General features: G+C 35.7%; 2 non-coding genes across 2 annotated transcripts; both read left to right on the top strand.

The window, feature by feature from the left end:
* The first annotated feature begins 4,182 nt into the window (after positions 1 to 4,182).
* Positions 4,183 to 4,255, top strand: Trnav-aac (transfer RNA valine (anticodon AAC)). The gene has a single exon. It is a non-coding gene; the product is annotated as a tRNA-Val (tRNA).
* Positions 4,256 to 4,672: 417 nt separating this feature from the next.
* Trnav-aac (transfer RNA valine (anticodon AAC)) lies at positions 4,673 to 4,745 on the top strand. Its single transcript has one exon. It is a non-coding gene; the product is annotated as a tRNA-Val (tRNA).
* The last annotated feature ends 16,548 nt before the right edge of the window (positions 4,746 to 21,293 follow it).

Raw genomic sequence — 21,293 nt, 5'->3', positions numbered from 1 at the left:
CTTTCGTACCATTCAAAAGATTTAATATCTCCGTAAAATCCTGACCCATTTCTCAAATAATCACGTTAAATACAACGTTGAACGATTAGCTCGGCAAGCTTCGCGTATCATACTCGACAGAGTTCGAATTCAAGCATCCCAGAGCGGTCGAATTCCGTCGACGACGAAACGATGGGATTCCAGGCCGGCTGACAGCCTCGAAATCAATTTCCAAATGGACGCCGGGGATCCAGCGTTTCGGATCCCGTGGATCGAAGGCGTCCGCGGCATCCTACGATTCTGCTCCGCGAGTTGCCACACGAATTTGTCGAGCGGAAATACCGCCTTTTATCCCGGTTGCTCCTCTGTCTCTGTCTCTTTTTCTCCCTCGTCCGTTACTTGGAACGGCTCCAAAAGTGATTTGCATCTAACGAAGCCACTTTGTTCTCGCGCGACGTGGCTTTTCTTCCTCGACACCCGGCCATCCAAAACGAACTGCCACGTAAATATCCGAATGGAATAGCTTTATGGAGTAACATTGCCGTGAAAACGAAATAAAACTATTTGGAGAGTCGAGACAATTAATGATTTAAATATCCGAAAAATTGGAAGTGATTTAATAGAAAGAAATGTAAATTCCATGTGAAATATAGCAGAAAATGTTAGATTCGTTGATGTGATTTCTTCATTCTTTGTTGAGAATGTTTGAGGAGAGGCTCGAGATTCGTTTTACTTTCCTGTGATCGAAAATCTTTCCACGTCCGGAATCGATAGGTTCGTAAGTCGACTAAGAAACTGAAGAATTATTCATGGAAAAGTAGCAGAAGACAATGTACTCACTAATGAAATTTAATATTTTAACCAATACTTGTCTATATAAATATTTATCGAAATCGATAATTAAATTAAATCACCAAGTGGTAAATGACTTTCAATTAAAATTCTGTGCAGCTTTTTTTAAAACAGATACAATCTGCAACAATTACAAGATACTATTTCCAAACAAGCATCTATACAAAAATTGTGTAAGTCTTCCGAATAATTCTTCTATCAATAATTAATTTAAAACAGTGACACTGGTAATAAACAAATAAATATATAAGTAATAATAATCTTCTCTGATTCATATTCGCTATTAGAAACTCGAAATAAACAATTTACCATTAAATCGGTATAGTTACCTGCCCAGAATACCAATTACATAGTTTCTGAACTCAAAATGAGTCACTTTCGGGTCACTAACCACTATAGTGCTAAGGCATCGATCGTCGAATAACGTAACCGGGAGTTAGCCTCGCCGTGGTTGGTTAATAACGCGGTCTGCTTCACCGTGAATTCCTCGTGATCCAACCCCAAAGGCGGCCTGGCCCGTCAGTCCTGTTACGTTTTATGTCATTGGGCTTTACGGAGCTTTCACGCTAGCCAGGAGGGTGGTCCGACGCTCTTCAACAGTGGTCCGAGCTCTTCTGTTTATCGACTGTTGCGAGTCGTTTGCCACCAACGCTTATATCACCCCCTCACAACCTTTTTATCTCCTTTACACCCTTTTCATTCTCACGAGTTGTTGATTTTTCATACGAAATTTCAAGCCTCCTTTGATGTTGAGTGGTTGAGACGCGTTGCGTTGAATTGTTTCAAAATATTGGAAGATTTATACTTTAGAAGGTTTTTTTAAGGATGATGCAGGCTGCTATTTGACGATGATTGGCATGAAATGATTTAATGTGAAAAGGTGAAACTTGAATACACTGTGAGATGTGAAGTTCTGTTTTAGAGCATAGATGCTGCGAAAAATCCTTATACAAACTTTTTACGAATATATTATGTGTGTTTTACGAAATAATTTGAAATCTCGTTGGTACTGTAATGAGATCTGACTATCATGATTTGATCAAATTAGAAAGTAATCTGAAAATATGTACTTATATAAGCTACATGATATTTAGTGCAGGTATTTATATACGCTTTGCAGAGTTCACAAAAGTATTCAAACAATCAATTAGTAAGCCTCAACATTCGATGAGGTCATCTTCAACAGCTATTCACGTTATTAACCCTTTACTAAATATTTGTCATAAATATCTTGTAACTTCAGATTGGTTTTAAATCTGACTAACGTAACTTTGATTTAATCATAGATCTTTCTGCATTTGTAGAAAATTTGAAAGTGCAAAATTGCACGTATAAAAAAATACGTAAAACATTCAAAGTATAACGTTGTTCATAATATTTGGTAGTTCAAACAATCACCTACCGAGATTCTACTTTTTTAATTATATTTTCAAAGATATTAATTTGCACAAAAATCCACGATCCAGTCGTTACAATACTAACGAAATTCCTAATTACTTTACATAACACGCATGATGTTATTATACATAAAATTGTCCTATAACAAATGCTCAAATATTTTCGTGTGCCATTGTATCGTTTCCACGTATGTATACATACAGCACGTAATACGAGGAAAATCGAGCAAGACGGTGGAGCGCGAGTCAATATTTACCAGGAGACCAGAGACGTGGCAGATTTTCGTCCTTCCGCTGGTAAGATCCTCGTACAGCGAGTCGAAGGATCGCGATGGCTCCCATGGATAGGCAGGAGGATGGGGTGGGGACAGGATACGCCAGGTTTTCGGGACGAGAGCGCGAAGAACGCGTGGGAGTGGAGGGTCGTCAAGGACAATAGAAGGCCCGTGAAAGGATCAGAGGAACAGGACGCGGTGCTGGTCCACCGACGTGTGTGTCGGTGATTTGGTGCGCGGCGCTGATTGGTCGGCCGCCGGGTGGATCTTCGATTTACGATGCTGCTGTGCGTCGAATGACACGCGGCTTCCTTCCAGCGCCGATTTCGATTAACCCTTTCGCTATTCGCAGGTAGCTACTCGAAAACTGTGCTATATGGGACTGTCCTAACGCGTGGGAATGAAACTGTGAAAAGAAGAATTATATGTAAGAATTGGGTAAAAACTTGTTGGTTGTATTAGGAATTTAAATATAGTATTCTTTGTAGTAGAATTACTATAGTACAGGTAGTATAGTATATTTATTTATTTATTTTCGTTTTATTTGGCTTATTACGTATAATTCCAAATTATGTTATACGGTGTTGTTTTAATGCGTGGGAAGAGGAAAATTACATGCAAAAAGCGGACAGATTATGTTAGAGTATCACGAATTTAGTATATCACAACGTATGTTGCTTAGAGTTATCTAAATTTCTTGATAAAAAGTATGTCATTTTCTTGTACAACCCTGCTTATAATTTTTTAGTTGACGCATTGAAAATAAATATTAAAAGACGAGAAGATGTTATGAATTATATTCACTCATAGACTTTTATAGTACAGAGGCAATGCTCTGTCAAATTCTTGGGAAACAAGAAAGGAAAGAAGGATATTATTTAGTAATTATTTTATAACTGTATTATATTCGCTACTGCTAGGTGCGCGTATAAATTTTGGTAAAAATATACTCAACATGCTAGTACATATTATAGAATTCAGTCAGATGACTACACAGGAAAAATTGAAGCGAAAGAAAGCATTGCGAAGTTATTAAAGTTCTAGCTGCTTGATTTTTTAAAAATAATACGTATGCATTTCATGATATTGATACGCAATCAAGTTCTACAGAACAATTGGTACTTTATGTCATAAATATCCACGAAGTTTAGTTACAGGATCCTTGTAGAATTTGGAGGTTATGTCTGTACCATAAGCGCGTTAGAATTTCTAATTCAATTTTATACTACACTGCACACATTCCTTGACGGAAGCTTAGAAATACGGTTTCAAAGGATATTAAAGATCATTTCATGGTATATGAAAAAGAATTTTAATCTAATCTTTTATACATAAATCCATATCAATCTTTTATACATAAAAACCAATAGTGCATGTTATGAATTTCATGCGTTCAGATAAATATCTATCTATACATTAAAAAAGGACATTGCTCATATTTTACAATAGCGTCGTACTTTACTTCATTTAAGAAAAAAAATCACTAAAAAGGAACTAGGGAACTAATTGATCGTGATTAGTAGTTTTCTACAATTATTTTATATATATATATCGGAAGCGTGTTTATATTTACTTCATCAAATTTTAGCTATAAAAAGAAAATGAAAAATAAGTGATTGATAAATAAATTTAAATAAATGCAACATCCTGGACTGTCTCTAGTGAACAACCAGTATCTGGTTTCCGTGGTGTAGTGGTTATCACATCCGCCTAACACGCGGAAGGTCCCCGGTTCGATCCCGGGCGGAAACATTTTTTTTATTTTTTAGTATCTACGCACCAACATCTAAAAGTATCAGTTGATTGTAGTGTAATTTTAAAATACGATCAACATCATTGTCTGCTATATTTACCACGGCCACCTAAAATTTTAGCTTTAAATCACTATTTTATCGATGTTTCTTCATATTCATTTATTATATTAAAAGTAATTTCAGTAAATATTTGTCATTATTTGTTCATATCTGATTTTTAATATGATATTCGTGACTCACACTCTTTAAAAATTTGCAGCCTATATTTCATAGTATAATGTAGTTTTAATTCTAAAATTAAGGTCATCATATACGAATCATATACGATCAAGTAATAAATAGATTTAAGAAATTTTTTAAATGAAAATTTAATATTCTCATCAAGGGCGGTGTTGAGAAACTGACGCACAAGCGTGTTTCCGTGGTGTAGTGGTTATCACATCCGCCTAACACGCGGAAGGTCCCCGGTTCGATCCCGGGCGGAAACATTTTTTTGCATTGAATATTTTGTAAAAAAATATACACAGTATACAAATTACTTTTAATTGAAAATGGAAATAACAAAATTAAAGTGGAAGTAATTAAAAACAGTAACCGTGTAACGTAGTTTATCGTTGTGTGTCGTGAGATAATTGTGGTAAAATGAAATTTTTAACAATCTCAATATATTTGGAAATATTTCATTAATAAAATGTCTACGAACTTCGGTACTTTGGACATACAACCATTATTCTCTAGACTTTTTGATATTTCTTGGATTATTTTTTAGAATTTTCAGTATCAAAGCGATGCGATTTAGCGCTCCTCTCAGATATTTTACAACATATAAGAAAATTTCCTGAACCTTAATTTATTACTCGTACGCTAATATATTGATGAATTTATTAAAAAGTCATAGCTTACACCAAATTCGAAAATTTCATTAAAAACAGCGAGGTGCAAAGATAAAGCAGACAAAATACTTTCCAGCGTTTTAAAAACGCACGTCCATGCCTCATACTTCACATTAATGATGTTTCACCGGCGGCATATAAATCTGTAGCACTGAAAGCTTCATTTATCCATTTCGCCGGCACTTGTTCCGAATTTTCTGTGAAGAAGATTTTAATGTCCGACATATCGCGACGTGACTACGCGAAATTAAACCATTAAACCGTTCGTAACTACATAGAATCCGATGTTATAGGGATTAGGTGTCCTATTTAATATTTTTCCTTGAGCATTTATAGAAAAACAGTTTATTTTAAAAAAGATTTTGGAGAAGAGAGTTCCGTTTAATGCAAACTCTTTCCGATTACTCGGCGCGTGAAGCTTTAAATTCAAAGAAATAATTCTGTGAGCTACTTAATCTCTTCTTTAATACATTTAGTATATCAATTATATTTTGCTAGCATTTTTTAGTGCATTTAATTCATTTTATTCACTACTACTAATACCATTAATATTCTCATCATTTCTGAAAATAAATATATTTCTCCGTAACCTTTACTAACGAAAAATTAAGTTTTATCAGAAACAACGAGTATCGTAATATCGACACGAATATAAAACCAATTTAACAACAGTTTTGAACCGGTATAAAATCTATATAGAATCCTTCTAGAAGTAGAACAGAACAGATATCAAATAACTGGTGAAACGAAAGATAAGAAATAACAAAATATGGCAATGATCTGTCAACCACCGCACCATGGAAAATGTTTATAAATCTCTTTCTTAATACATTAGTCATAGCATGTGTATTAAATTTGTACATTTACAAGTGATTTTTCGTCCTCTTAGTCTCTGGATGCTATAAGTAGTATTCACATATTTTTGTACTATAACTATTTCTTATCTTATAATTAGACCGAGCATATTTATGCAAACTCAGTTTGCCAAATTCATATTTTGAAGAAATATCCTAGAATCCGAATAGACACTTGTTTCGCTTTTGAAATATTCTAATAGATACTTTACTTTAGATAATTTTGCGCATTATATGCATTCTGCATATTATTGTATTTTTAAATTTCTCATAAATGTATAAACATTCACAGTTCATTCATAACCGTTTCAGCCAAAACTTTATTGACAATTAATTTTGGAGCCTTCCCAACTCCTAGGGAAAATTCCTAACAACCAGCCTACGTCTTAAGAAGCGCTCAAAATCATCGACAAAATTCAAGCCCGCGAATTATTCAGAATAAGAGCATCGTCCAAGCGAACGTATAACGAACAACAGTGACGGGGTGGTTTTCGAGGGTGCAGCGGAAAGATATCGGAAGGAAAATCGGGCCATGAGCCAACCAGCGAATCTGGAGGCCGTTCAGCGTATCGAGGTCACGACACGTTATTTCGAGACCTCTTTCGCGTCGGTGCTGGCTACGATGAAAGAGCCCCGCGATGATTAACTGTGATCAAGGAAAATGCTGGTAAACCGGAAGCGAGTAATGAAGAGAAAGGTTGGAAACAAATCGACGTCACTTATCAGAGTACTAGATAGACAAGTTGAAGAATGTGAAGGCATTAAATACTCTCGATTTATAGGAGAATTAAATTAAAAAAAAAAAGAAAAATGGAAATGAGTATCTATACGTAAAAGTATCTACAGTGGCTCCAAAAGTATTTGTTCACTTGTCATAGAAAACTTTTTCGTGTGTATTTTATTATTTTATCATGTACGTTAATTAAGCAGATATTTCAAGAAAAATCTTCGGTCTCTTCGAGCCGGTGCAAAATTTTTTCGAGTCCTTACGGCCCGGTCGTGTCGGTCCGAAGTGAGCGATTTTTTCAAAACCGAAAAACGATCAAATAAACGTTACATTCGTACATACATAAATAATACGATTCGTGGAAAAAACTCGTAACGTTAGTTAAAATATTCTGAAATTTGATTACCTATCACTGTAATGAGACACAACTACTATCATTATATAGGCAAAATTTGAGTGCGATATAGAAATATTGTGTAAGAGTTTTTGCATTTACTGCAAGCTTGTATTTAATAAAAAATTAGTATACGAATAATTAATATTAGTATATACAATAGAGATTTTCACCTTCAGCATGTAACAGGTGTTTAAGGACGTTCCATTGAACAAACCGAGACTTATTAATATCGTGCATGATTGCCTGTTCAAATATCTTTACGATCTCTACAAAACATATTTATACTACATATACTAAACATCTTGTAACGTTTGTATACACTTTTAGAATCGTCAAACATATTACCAGTAAAATTCCTGACATTTGGATGTCATTACAGTACTAACAACATTTCAAAATGTTTAGTATAGTACAGATAATGTGTTCATAGAAGATGCGAACAAGTGTACGAATACTTTTGCCAGTTATTATGCAATGATTAGACTGCGGATTTTCGTGCATTTATAAATGGGTGGGGGAAATATCCACAATAAAGCACTGGTTTAATAAATAAATTTCACAACGAAAATGAAAAATTTAATAAAAGTTATATTTTTCGGAAAGTCGGTTCGAGATTTAAAATCATTAATCTTTGGAAGCACTTTTATTTTTTTAAAGTAGAAGATCCAGATAAAGATATTGTTCACGCGAATGTTAAAAACAGTAGAAAATAGAAAATCGACGACATGTAATCGAGTGAACGAATAAGAGAATTGGTGAATTTACTTGAAACTGTTATTTAATACGATAATTAGTTTCATTTTATTACTCCGGTGTTTCAATAATCGAAGAACAATCGTTTCATTTGTTGATTCGGACAAGAATTATTCATTGATATTACAGAATATTAATGCGGTAATTTGGTAAATTTGAACATTGAAAATAATTCGATATTATAATTTCAATAATTTATTCAGAAACTATCGGTTAGCATAAAACAGACAAATGTTATTTCTATATAACAACAATAAATATGGTAGTAAAACACGTAGGTATAATTGGTATAGTTCTATTCGTTAAGATTTTATTATTATGGAAAAACGTTTATAACATATAGTGCAGACACTTGTACCTTATTTTCCCAAAATATTTCTCAATACTACCTGACACGTTTAAATACAATAAAAAAAGGTAAAAAATATCTCCAAAAGGAAGAATATAACGAAAGTACAGAAAAGAAATAGAAGAAAAATAAAAAGAAAATATATTTATTCTTCGAGCTTAATAGATTCATCCTTGAAGAATGATTACCATGACTTACACAAATTGCGTATCGAATGAAATTTAAGGCGTGGCATCAGTATGATAATTTGAGACGTTAAAAAAACGACATTTCGGCTGCACCAACCTCGTGTTATTATTAGAACTGGAAAGAAATTACAGCGTATCAGCCGGTTATCGATGATCACAGATTCACGACCTCGTGAAACGGTTCACCAGCTTATCGGAAAGTAACGCGTTCGACGAGTCTTCGAGGCCTCGATTACGCCTCCTCGATCGCCTTGAGTCACCCCGTAAATATCGTACCGCGATCTTAATAAACCAGCCCGGGGAACCGTTCTTGCTTTTATCAATCGAACGACGCGCCCGGCGATTTGTGGAAGCCGATACGACGAAATACGTGAGCCCACGACGATTCATCGATTCATTTTTCCGCCTTGTTACGATAAAGCGGGAATTTACGAACTTGCGCCTCTGCGTGAAGCTTTCGGTCGTGTTTCTTTTGCAGTTGTACGTGTAATGCAATTTCGAGGTACCGTTCTCCACTTTGTTACGTTTAATATGGCTGAAGCATCCGAAAAAAAGGAAAGAATTTAACATGGTACTATATCAGAATTTTCATTTATCCGAATTTATCGTAGAAGATAAATAGTATTCTTTATCCTGGAATGAAGATACTTTGAAATATTGAAAAGAAACGAGAGGCGCGTTGTTCTCATAGTTGCAGAGAAACGATAGAATTTCTGGACTATAGTTGACAAATAAATGATTATAATTACTAGACTGCGAATTTTTCTGCATTTTTACGAAACTTAAAGTCTCAGATATACTGAGAACGCGCACGATCTACAAAAATATATGGAATCTGCGATATTCATCATACCTTTCCGAATATCTACACTGTATATCTAATATTTAACAGGTAAAGCTTCTTTCTAGCCAGGTACCATCTTTTTTTAATCATATTTATAAAAATACAAGTTTGCATAAATGTCCGCAGTTTAATAATTTCTTAGTCACTTATGGCATTATATATGCTATCACAGAGACATAATCGAATCTTTTCCAAGTTCATCTGTGATTCCATCGGCCGCAATATGGTGACCAGCCCTCAGCGACGCCAACAGGCATTGATTTCACGCGTGGGCCAGGATGTCGGGATATCGATCGCGCCCCCTGCGACGTTTCTCGCCTTCTTCACTTCGTCTCGATCCCCCTAAAACCGTTTCTCCCCGTGTATTTCATCCATTTTTTTCCTTTTTGCCATGTGATTTTTAATCTCGAGCAATTGGAAGCGTGATCGATGAAACGAAGGTTGGATACGTGTGCGAAGAGAACGATTTTACGCTTGTATTGGCAATAATTTTTCATGTGTTTGCTGCAAATTGAAGAATTTTTGTAGGTATATACGTAGCGTGTAAAAAGGTTTATGTTGGTTACAATTTCTAGTATTTCATGCGCAAATTTTGCAATTTTTATTACGATTTGTTGATTATAGTTCCGCATCCTCAATTTCAATTTTATTAGTATTATACTTGTGAAAAATTATTAGAAAATTATGGAAAAAAATTGTTATTTCATACGGACGAATTACATACCTTTGATATATTGAACTCATACGTTCGATATTATATTCGCGATCTTTTGTTTTTCACGTCTATATCCGTTGCATCTTTCGATCGCTGCTCTGATGCTTTTGAAAAATCATTAGAAAATTATGGAAAAAAATTGTTATTTCATACGGACGAATTACATACCTTTGATATATTGAACTCATACGTTCGATATTATATTCGCGATCTTTTGTTTTCCTCGTCTATATCCGTTGCATCTTTCGATCGCTGCTCTGATGCTTTTGAAAAATCATTAGAAAATTATGGAAAAAAATTGTTATTTCATACGGACGAATTACATACCTTTGATATATTGAACTCATACGTTCGATATTATATTCGCGATCTTTTGTTTTTCACGTCTATATCCGTTGCATCTTTTGATCACTGCTCTGGTTAATCTTAGTATTCATGCGAATATTGTATTTCGTGGTTGTAACGTTGTAACAGTCTTTCTAATTTAGATTCTCGAAATTGTTTATTTAATTCATCGCAAGTTTGTCAGTAGAATTTAAATTAGGAGTGAATTAATCCTTTTCCTGATAATCTTGGTTAATTATTACATTTCGTGTGAGGACCCTAAGTTATAATAACCGAACAGGTGCGCAAACTGTAAATTTTAACAAGGAAAATTTATTCACATGACGTAAGTGATTTTTAAAGAAAAATTTACGCACACCGATTAACGTTTATATCCTTCAATTATATTTTGGAACTGATAGTTCCATAAAAATTGCAATTGATCGGCTCAAATTCTAATTGTGAACGACTTACATATAAATTTGAAGAACATGTGATAATATCAGAAAATAATATAATTAATACAACAGAAGCTCGATAATTCGAATCTCAAGGGAAGAATTGAAATCTTCGGGTTATGGATTGCTTTCGACCTATCGAAGCTATTCGTATTCAAATTCAACTTACAGAGGCTTCATAGATAGATTAGGTTTCCCGGTCTATAAATATTCAAAGACGTAGAGGCGCGTAACAAATCAAACGATTACGCTTTTGACTCGACTGACAAAAGGCGATCAGTTTGATCAGCAGCAAGAGCAAAGACGCGACGAAAGACAATATGTACATAGTTTTCGTACAAAAAAGCGGGGACATGGTACACGTTAACTTACAAAGGTGAACTTCGATTTGCATAGTTTGAGCTTCTCTAAATTCGAAGATTAAAATAACGCATTTAAACGTGGAGAAAATAATTCGACATAGAGAAAATTTATATTTCGACTTAGAGGGCTTCGCTCTCGAGTCATAGAGGTTCGAGTTACCGACGTCCTACAGTAGATTTAATTTTTGCTAAGTTTCGATCTTTTACCGGTTATTTTATGACTGAAAAAATTCGGTCGTTCGTGTATGGTAATACAACGCGATGGATATTTATTGCAGTTACACTGCACGCGTTGCGCTCAATATTGTTCGCTCTCAGTGCGTGAAATATTAATGGTGCGTTGAATTTATTCGTTGCTACGGTGCGAAATATTTCAGAAAATTTTACATGTGCAAGTTGAACGTTGAAAATGCGTTTATAACGGCGACAAAACTGGAAAGCTTCAAAACTGTTTTATATTTTCAGATACGTAGGTTTTCGCAGTTTATGCGAAACGTGTAAAAACTAAATTTCCATTTTATTGGCCACATAGATCAGGCACCTGGTCTTTAAAGTATTTATCTCTCAAACTAAGCAATATATCTGTTAAAAATGCAATTTAGCCACTCTCAGAACGATAAATCGAACAACGTCGCATGATATATCTTGCGGAAAAATAATCCAATAATCGTATGGAATCGTCGATCTAAAATTAATTTTCTAAAAACGTACACCAATTACTCGTACGTTGATCTATAATATATGTTTAAATCTGTATCACGAAGAGATTACACCTAAGAATACTTATTTAAATATAAAATATCCAATCTGCTAAGTATAAGAATTTACCTTGAAAACGCGTTCTAATGAAGAAAACAAAGATTCTCAATTTTGTTTAAGCACGATCATACGAAGAATCGAAGAATCAAGACGAAACTTCGCTAGATCACGTTCCACGCTCGCCATGTTGACGGAATGCGGTCGAGATTCCTGCATAAATTTCCAAACACCCTTTACTTTAGTGACCCACGAGGTTTCCATACAGACACTATCGCAATTAATAGCCGTCAGTTTTCTTAATGTTATCGTACCAAGTTACAATGAAAGAAAAAACATCAAAACTTCGGCTGTAATCTGTTTAGCGAATGAAGAAAACGTGTAAAGCAAGCAGCTTTCAATGTAGATACATATACATACGTTGAAACGGATAGGTCTTGTAAAAGTGTGTTTGAAGCTGATTGGAATTATAACGCGTGTTTTACGAGTGTTTCCCCGTAGTTTAGCTTTATCATCCTTTCTTGGAAAACTTTTTATACGTCTGACGAACTCGTGTTCTGAAATTTTGATAAGTTAATAAATATCTGTTATATGTAATCGTACTCGTAATCACTAAGTTATTCGTGTACATCGTTATTTCACGTACTACCAATGAATAACGTAGCAAATAGATATTAAACAATGCTGAAGATACGAAAAATAAAAGAAATTTTTAGCGGTTAGCTAAGGGAACCCTACTCGATCTCAAACGTATTGGATGGATCGTTGAAGTCATTGGGATATTTTTTAATTTCTACAAGTTGCTTACAATTTCCGAAAGAAATATCTAAATTCTTAATTCTCAAATATTTCTTTCTCTGCTGTTTCTTTTAAGTGAATGTATATATATGACGCAATTGAAAAATTTTAGAAATTAAAATTTATATGTCGATTAACTTAATGCCATACGGAAACATTAATCGTGCAAAGGTAATCACGAACAAATATTGAAAAAAATATTATTTTACTACTTTACAGCTTCGAAGGATCGAGGAAACCCGTCCGTATATTAAAAACAGCGCCACGTTTCCTCAAATTAATTCGTACACTACTTTCTTAGCTACGAGACAGGACATTTCTAAGAAAAGCAAGTAGAAATTCCAATATTCCTAGCGTTAATTATTCATCTGACGAGGTCGATAGTTCGCTGTCTCATTCACAATGATCAACTTTTCATCTTGCAAAGTCAATAACGATTAATTTTCATCGTCAAGTTCCCGATAATCCGACTTCCGTGACGAGAGGAATGAAACGCATAAAGGGAGAAAAAAAGGGAAGGTAAGAAACAGGCGGAAGAAGGGAATAAAAGAGGAGGAATTAATATTCCTAGACGGGAGGAAGGCCGGAATCTCGAATCGGCGATATATTTCACGGCGTGGCTTGGACTTTCGAGGCGAGCCGCCGCCGGAACCGGTTTTTTTTACGCTCGGCGCGCCGCTGCGGGACGCGCGTTGAAAATTCTCGAAGCAATGGCGCGTGTCGCGTGACGAGCCGGACAAATACGTCCGCAAGGACGCGCTTAATCGCGATTACGTAAAACGGCGGTCCGCTCGACTGCGAATCGCACTTGGACAACGTTTAACAGAACGCAAACGTCGCCTCGTCATATCGAAATATGTTTGGAAAACGAGCTCGAAAACTCTGTCGAGCAACACGAAATTTATTCCAACAAATCGAACAATCAACTAGTATAAATTGTTTAATAAGCTTACGAGATTGCTGTTAGGTTGATAACAAGCGGATCATATGGAAGAATTAACTTTTGTCCACGACAAGTATAAATGTTTTCTAAGATTTCTGAAGCTCTCTGAGAACATTAATTGCTCGTTAAGTATACAATTCTTCTTAAATTAAATTCCCTAAGGTTCTACGTGAGAAATTATCGTGTTATCGGGTAGAAATCTTAAGCTTTTGTGAAGCTTTATTTTTTTTCCGAATTCTCTTTTGCTGAGAAACAGGGATGGCATTGAACAATCCAATCGATGGCAGAGAATTATTGAACAGAATGGTGGATATTTGGTTTAATCGTTGCCATTGCACGATATCGGAATACAATTTATGTTATTTATACTGGAAATGGCCTAAGATCCATTCGATAATTCTATACTTCGTAATTTCGTAAGAAAGTGAAATCCGTTTGATACTTTAATCGCTTGTCCATTTAGGAAAAAACCTGACTTTGATCATTCAGCTTTAAATTCAAAATCTCTCGTCTTTAATCCTTCTACGGTTCTTTGATTTTATCACGCTACAGTTTGATAGCTTTCCTCGTGCTGTAACGCACGATACTAAAATATCAATTTCAATTTCGAATGGATCATTAATCATCTCGTTCCTGTACTCTTCGATTCGTTCAGACAATTCCTCCAGCAAAATCATACAGATTTATGTATTCATAAAACACGCGAAAACGAACTAACTCTAAAACGAACTTACCAGCACATCGATGATATTTATAACGAGAAATCGTTCGACGTGCAATTCTGTCGATGAAGTCTGAATTCCATCGGTATTGAGGACAGCTGAATAAATTCCGCGACGATGCAGCCGGTCGCACGCCCACTCTCGAGTACGACGCATCGAGTCGGCTGATTATCTTTTAGTAGCCGATAACAGTATCGACATGAGAACGAGGATCTACCGGGTGACCCACGCCACCCATGTGACGCGCATGAAACGCAATGAACCATCGTCTCGAGCGAAATAATGGCTCACGTGGCACAACCAATGTTCTCTTACGCGTTTAGAACCATTTGGTTCACGCTTCGAGCGACGATGATTACCGAAGATGATCATGGAAAAAAAAAATACAACATAGATCTGTTGGATTTATTTTATAATATCTAGTTACTCACTATAATGTAACAGTATGTTTCTGCATCGCTTCTGCACGTAAATATCTCGCCGATATACCGGCTGATCTTTCTAAATTGCGTAAAAAGCTCGACTTCAAAGCTTCGATTGGTCGAGGCGTTTTTCTGGCTAAATCGAATTTTTCAAATACTTAGAGACGCGAGTGATTAGTCCAGAGAAACGAAGACTATAAAATGTTTCAGGTGTGAAAATCACACATTGATAAAGTCCAGTCCCATTGTCCCACACAACGATACGACGTTACTCTTGCCAGACAGTGGCATGTGCCAATTTCGAAAAAACATTTTACAAGGAGAATCTAGCAATTTGAAAACAGCATGTTCGGTTGAAAGATGTTCTCATACGTGCCGCTGAAACACAATGACTTGGACGACGCGACGTGTATAAAGATACATATCGTCACACATATTTTGAAATGCTGGTTAAACTGGTCGTTTACTGATTATTTTAAGAAGAAGAGCAATCGAATATGCGTGGGAATTTTTAATCGATATTTGCAAACTCCACAATGACAGATTGAACGTGAATTATCACAGGAAATTAGATTCGGAGTCGTACAATTTTCTGTCTGACAAATTTTTGCTTAAAGAAGGAATTATTATGGCAGATGAGGAGGATAATGTTTGAGATGTTAATCGTTTAGTTAATCACGATGACCCTAATATCACTGAAATTTGGAATAATATCAAGTGGCCGTGTCCTAAAAGAAATACCAAATATCTACGTAAATAAGGTACGCTTGTTCCATTTAAACGATGGAGCATTCGTGGTTTCTAGAAAATTAAATCTTGTTTTATTCATATCATAATATAAATTCCTAATATCTATTAACATTGAAACAGTTCCAAACCTCGTAAGTGTGCTTTAGGAAGAAAGAAAAATCAAAAACTCGGAGAAAAACCTTCGAATCTTCCAAAAAGTCACCGAAAAGTCATTAAACGATGTAAAGGAACAGGTAAACCTATGTACAAAAGAACGTTACACGCTTTCAGATATTAAGCAAACGTTTAAATCTATCGACGTTAAGTCGCTACAGTGGAATCCTCGCACGAAAAGACAATTCAACGAGACGTTGAACAAGTTGTTAGAAACCTGTAACGTCGCGGACAGTCTTCAACATACCGACATCAGCAACGACACCAGTGGCTACAGTGCGGTAGCGGCAGCTGTCACGACGAGTCCATGTCTGTTTCCAGTCTACGCATCAAGCAGTTACGGAACTTGAATCAGTCGGCCACTGCTACTACTTCGCTGCTTCAGATGGAGACAAGCACCGACACTGTCGACCTTTTGGTTCACGCGGTGTCGGAGCAAAGTCGCGCAGACGACAACGACGGCGGAAACGATTGCATTAGCGCGTTTTTCCACGCCGCTGCTAGCATTCCATTGCCACGGCAACGTTCTTATCTTCGATCGTTTCTTCTATACCTGACCGGTTAGGAGCAACCTCGACAATGGCATCAATCGCGAATATGCAACCGTTGGATTAGATCCTCTATCGATTGAACCAGGATCAATCGTCCTTTTCGATGACGGAGACGGCGATGTCGGGCAAACTACGCGTAACTGATGGTTTTATCGGATCAGAAGTTATCGCAACCGGCGATCTTATCGGGTCATAAACTTTCTTAAGTCACCGATATCAGCGCTTCGAGAAGTGCAGTTACAGCAGGTACCAGTGACACAGAATCAAGATACAGGCAAGATGATTTTCTCGATTGCCGATGGTGAAGGTGGAGTTAGCGCAAGGAGTAGAATCGTTGAGACCAAAGTGGCGCCCGTTATCACGAAAAGCATCGAATCGGTTCACTGCAATCGATTCGATTCGCAAAACGCGTTGAGAAGATCCGAAGAATCCGCCGCTTCCAGCTCGAGTCTAGAGATCGTCGCTTTGAAGATACGATGATGATGAATGTAATAACTCGCAATTGGCCAGAAGAAGCTGCCGCTGTCTCTGTCATCGTAACTGATTCATACTGGTCAAGTGTATCGGAGCTGCCAAGCTCGAATGGCGGAGATGCTGGTAATGAGAGTATTTCGAACAGGATTATTACGATCCCTGGTCCTGGTGCCGGTGCTGTCGCAGCAGGAACCACAGGATACCGAAGAAGATACCGAAGTGAAGAGCAATCTCGTCCGATCGCTAAGAGGAGGGAGAGATTGGGTACGTGGAGAACGTTGGGAGCGTTGCTTGGAAAACCTGGAAGATCGCCGAAGAAACAAAAACGACGAAAATGCAGAAGTTGCTAGCTCGCTACTCCGATTTCCGAAGATTTTGTCTGCAATGGAGAAAAGAAACGCGTGAAATTGATTCGACTGAAAGGAAATTGGAAACGAATTGGAAGCTAGCTGCGTCTATAAACACTGAGAAGAATTATATGCAAGTAGACGATTGTGGGAACGAGGAACCTAGCAGCGGTAACGACGACGATGGCAATAAGAAAAATGCAGCGAGTATGTCATCTACATCGTCTACGTCTATTTTTACTCGATCGAATATGGATCGCTGTCGGTTATGTTCGATAAAGGAGGATGAAGACGACAAGAAACGTATTGAGCTAGTCGAAGAGATGGACAGATCTCTCGATTTGACTATAATGGAGCCGGAAGGACGGGAATCGTTGAAACATTTAGACCCGACGCCTTGCGATCCAAATACGATCGTAGAAAAATTAAAATTCCTCCGTGGAAAAGACCAGATCATTCGACAAACTATCAGGCGTTTGGAAATCGACAGCAAAACGAAACGCGAGACGATTGCGCGAGGTCTGTTCCAGAGTACCGATATCATCTGTTCGCTCGGCGGTTTTGTCGGTTTTCGATGGGATGAAACGAAATATGACTGTTTCTTCTGGTGATAATAATCGGAAGGTCAAGCTAGAGGCTGCTACTTCCTGTAGGGTTTTTATCTTTCTTTTAGAGACGTTTGGTGACGGTGCCACGAGAATTTTTAAAATATTTATTTGCATTACTAAATTACTTGTTGCATTGCTTAATTACTTGTATCTCGCATTTATTCAGGAGCACTGACCTCTTCTTTCTTAGATTTGTCAAATTAAAAAATTAGAACAGCCAAAGCAACGATAGTAGATAGTCCGGTGTGAATGCCCTGTCTCGAACCAAATGTAGAAAATATATTATTATTTTAGTTAGTATATAGTTTATATATTATTTTGATAGAATATTAGCAATAATTGGTTTAGTTTCGTGGGATGAGAGACTGAAAATCACTGATCTATGATATAATGGCGAGGAGAAATAATAAATCGATGCGTTCTCTTTCGAAAGAAGGGACTAAAGAAATTTTACCTGACGCAGAGTATAAAGGCAGGTCTTGAAACCTGAATAAAATTTTGCGTGATAAAGGAAGCTGTGTGTAGCTCATAAACAAAGTCAATTTTTAAAATTAACTAAATTTCATTAAACACAGATACAGAGGCAAAGTTACGTTTTAACGTACAAGTAATGATTAAAGAATATTTTATTTAACATATTTCCGTAACGAATGAATAAGAAACTTCGATCCATTGCGATTCATAATTACTTTGACTAACTCTGAATAATTTTTGTATTATAACGTTCGAGTTGAACAAAGGCTAACAACCAAGGACTACATAGACTGCAAAGCTCATAAACAAATTCAATTTTTAAAATTAACTAAATTTCATTAAACACAGATACAGAGGCAAAGTTACGTTTTAACGTACAAGTAATGATTAAAGAATATTTTATTCAACATATTTCCGTAACGAATGAATAAGAAACTTCGATCCATTGCGATCCATAATTACTTTGACTAACTCTGAATAATTTTTGTATTATAACGTTCGAGTTGAACAAAGGCTAACAACCAAGAAATACATAGACTGCAAGCTTCTATACGACAAGAGCGTAAATTTAAATAAACATTGTAATCTATCACGATATCGTTACTTTAAGTGTATTAAGATAAAAGATAAGCACGATCGTGGTCTCAAGCTTGACACAAAAAAGTGCAACGATGCTCCGTGGTAGATCAAAAGGTTCTTCACGAAATCGCTAAAGGAGGCAATGCTCCCTATCGATCCTAATAAAATCAATATACTATTGCAATATACTATTACAGTGTACAATACATCATTGTAATTTCTTTACTTTATAAACTTTGTATCACGTAAGTATTATATTATAGTTCTGTATCAAATACTTCTAGTTAATTAGTTACGCTTAGATTGCATATCTTTATGTAAATTTATAGATAGATAGATAACTTTATTTTTCTGCCTATTCGGTCTTGAAAAGTGGGTTGGCATATGATTTCGCGTACAAAATCAATGTACATAAACATATATCAGTGAAATACTTTAAAAATAATTACAATACTTAGGATACTTAATATACTCGCGAAACCTATTCAGCCTACTGACTTCTTCTTTTTACTATTTTCTATATTTACTTTCTTCCTTGTTCTTGTCTCCGCACAATTATCCTTCTGGTTAATTTCCTTTCTCTTCCAGCTTCTCTGCATTCTGCAATTCTATCGTTTTTTCCCCTTGTCCACGTAATGTATTTCATCATAATGTCTTCTCCTTCGCTTTTAGTCAGAGTTTCTTAACTTTTTTCTCCTTACAGCTAAATCTCGCTATCGTCTATCGATCCTTGTTATATCTCATATACTTTGGATACACTGCTCTGTTTTCTTCTCTTATTTCTCTGTATTTTCCATTATACCTTCCTTTTATATCATATCTGACTGTCATATCGTGTATTATGCAAATTTATATTTTTACGAATACGACTTAAGAAATATGGATTTGCCTTCTTTTTTTCTTAACCTAAATATTGTAACAAATAAATTCATTTTAGATGTTTTATTTATCTATTCGTAGGCACTGTGTGCTTCTCACATACTCTTCCATATTTCAATTTTCCGTAAATATATCAATATCTTTACTTTATATCTTATAGAAAAATATTTTGCATTAAATACTAAGCTTAATTCTTCGTACAAAAATTCTTTTTCATTCGGTCAAATTCTATCCTGGATAACGTGTTTTCGTATTCGTTCAGACTTGTTGAAGTAACTACTTCAAGAAAAACTCTACATCTTTATTTATGTATATCCGTGACTACTACTACGCAGAAATATTCTACATAAGGAGAAGTGCATATTATTGTACCCTTGAACATACATTATGTTTTAGGTTGCAAGGTCTAGAAACAAAGCAATAAAAAGATTTCTATTTATGTTCCCTGTAACCTCTAACCAAAGCTATACGGTTAACTTTTTTGGTAATATCCTTTTGCTATAAATATATGAACGTGCTCCCTATCATTACATTGTCTAGTAACACTAAGAGAGTAAAGATCTGAATCAGCATAAACTTATACTTATACCTTTAATTATCTCAATACACTTTTCTATTACAAATTCATCCACTCGTTCTTCGATCAGTCAACCTCAACCTCAACAAGACTCTATGGTTTGAATGTTCTGAAATTACTCAGAATCAGAGCGTTTATGGTTCTCGAGTCGTTTCTTAAAATTTAAGAGAAGGACCATTTTCACGGCAGGAAACTCGGGGCTAATGATAACTTCCGTTTTCCTCTTGATGAATCGGCTTTCCAGCCGCCCTTTATGTTTGTATAACAACTAGAAGGGACTGGTATCCCCGTTTTACGCGTATTTATTTGTCGCCATCGAGGGTTCCGCGAGGGATGCAGGGATTTATGACGCCACTTCAAGAGGTGCCTCTCGTTTGAGGCCATTAACGGTTGTTACGTGCAGACTACATTATTACAAACGATGATACGTTATCACATTATTATTTTAGTCGAGTGAGATTAATTATATCACGGATATACCGAATAAGGAAGTATGTTTAGTATACTTAGAATTTAAAATTGACATTTAAGGTAAGAAAGTTGTGCTATTAAATTGATAAATTGAATTGACAAATATTTATATATACGTTAAAAATTCACGAGTTATAAATTCACAAAATACCGAAGCAAACGAAATATAAATATAGAATTAACAAATTAAAAAGTACATTCGCTTTGTTTAAATCATGAAAAATATGATTACAATTTCACGTGATTAACGATCCTATTGTGTTCAAGTGTAAATATATATAATCAAGAGAAAAATGTCATATAAAATTAGGTGATTTGTCGAAGGCTGTGTTAAAAAATTATACTAAAAGTAACAACCATAAGAATACCAAAGAAATACTTTGGTCCGCGATCATCGGGTCTTTACGTTTGGATAAAATTAAAAAGGAAAGATATATCAGACGAGTATTAGGTCGTTTCGTTCGAATAAAACGAAATCAAAATGAGCGTCATAGGGTAACAAATTTAATCTTTGATCGCTATTAATATCACAGGAACAGTGAACATTTTGAAACGTTTCGTAATTGCCTTTTCTTAAAGTATCGTCCTTCATTTCTTTTTCATTGTTCCCCCTGTATCTCATATTTTTATTGTAACTTTCTAACAAAGCTCTAAACGATCTATATTCG

The sequence above is a fragment of the Bombus huntii genome, chromosome 4, assembly GCF_024542735.1.
Source record: "Bombus huntii isolate Logan2020A chromosome 4, iyBomHunt1.1, whole genome shotgun sequence".
Classification (NCBI taxonomy): Eukaryota; Metazoa; Arthropoda; class Insecta; order Hymenoptera; family Apidae; genus Bombus; species Bombus huntii.
The sequence above is the reverse complement of the archived record's forward strand: the minus strand, read 5'-3'. Positions and strand labels throughout refer to the sequence as shown.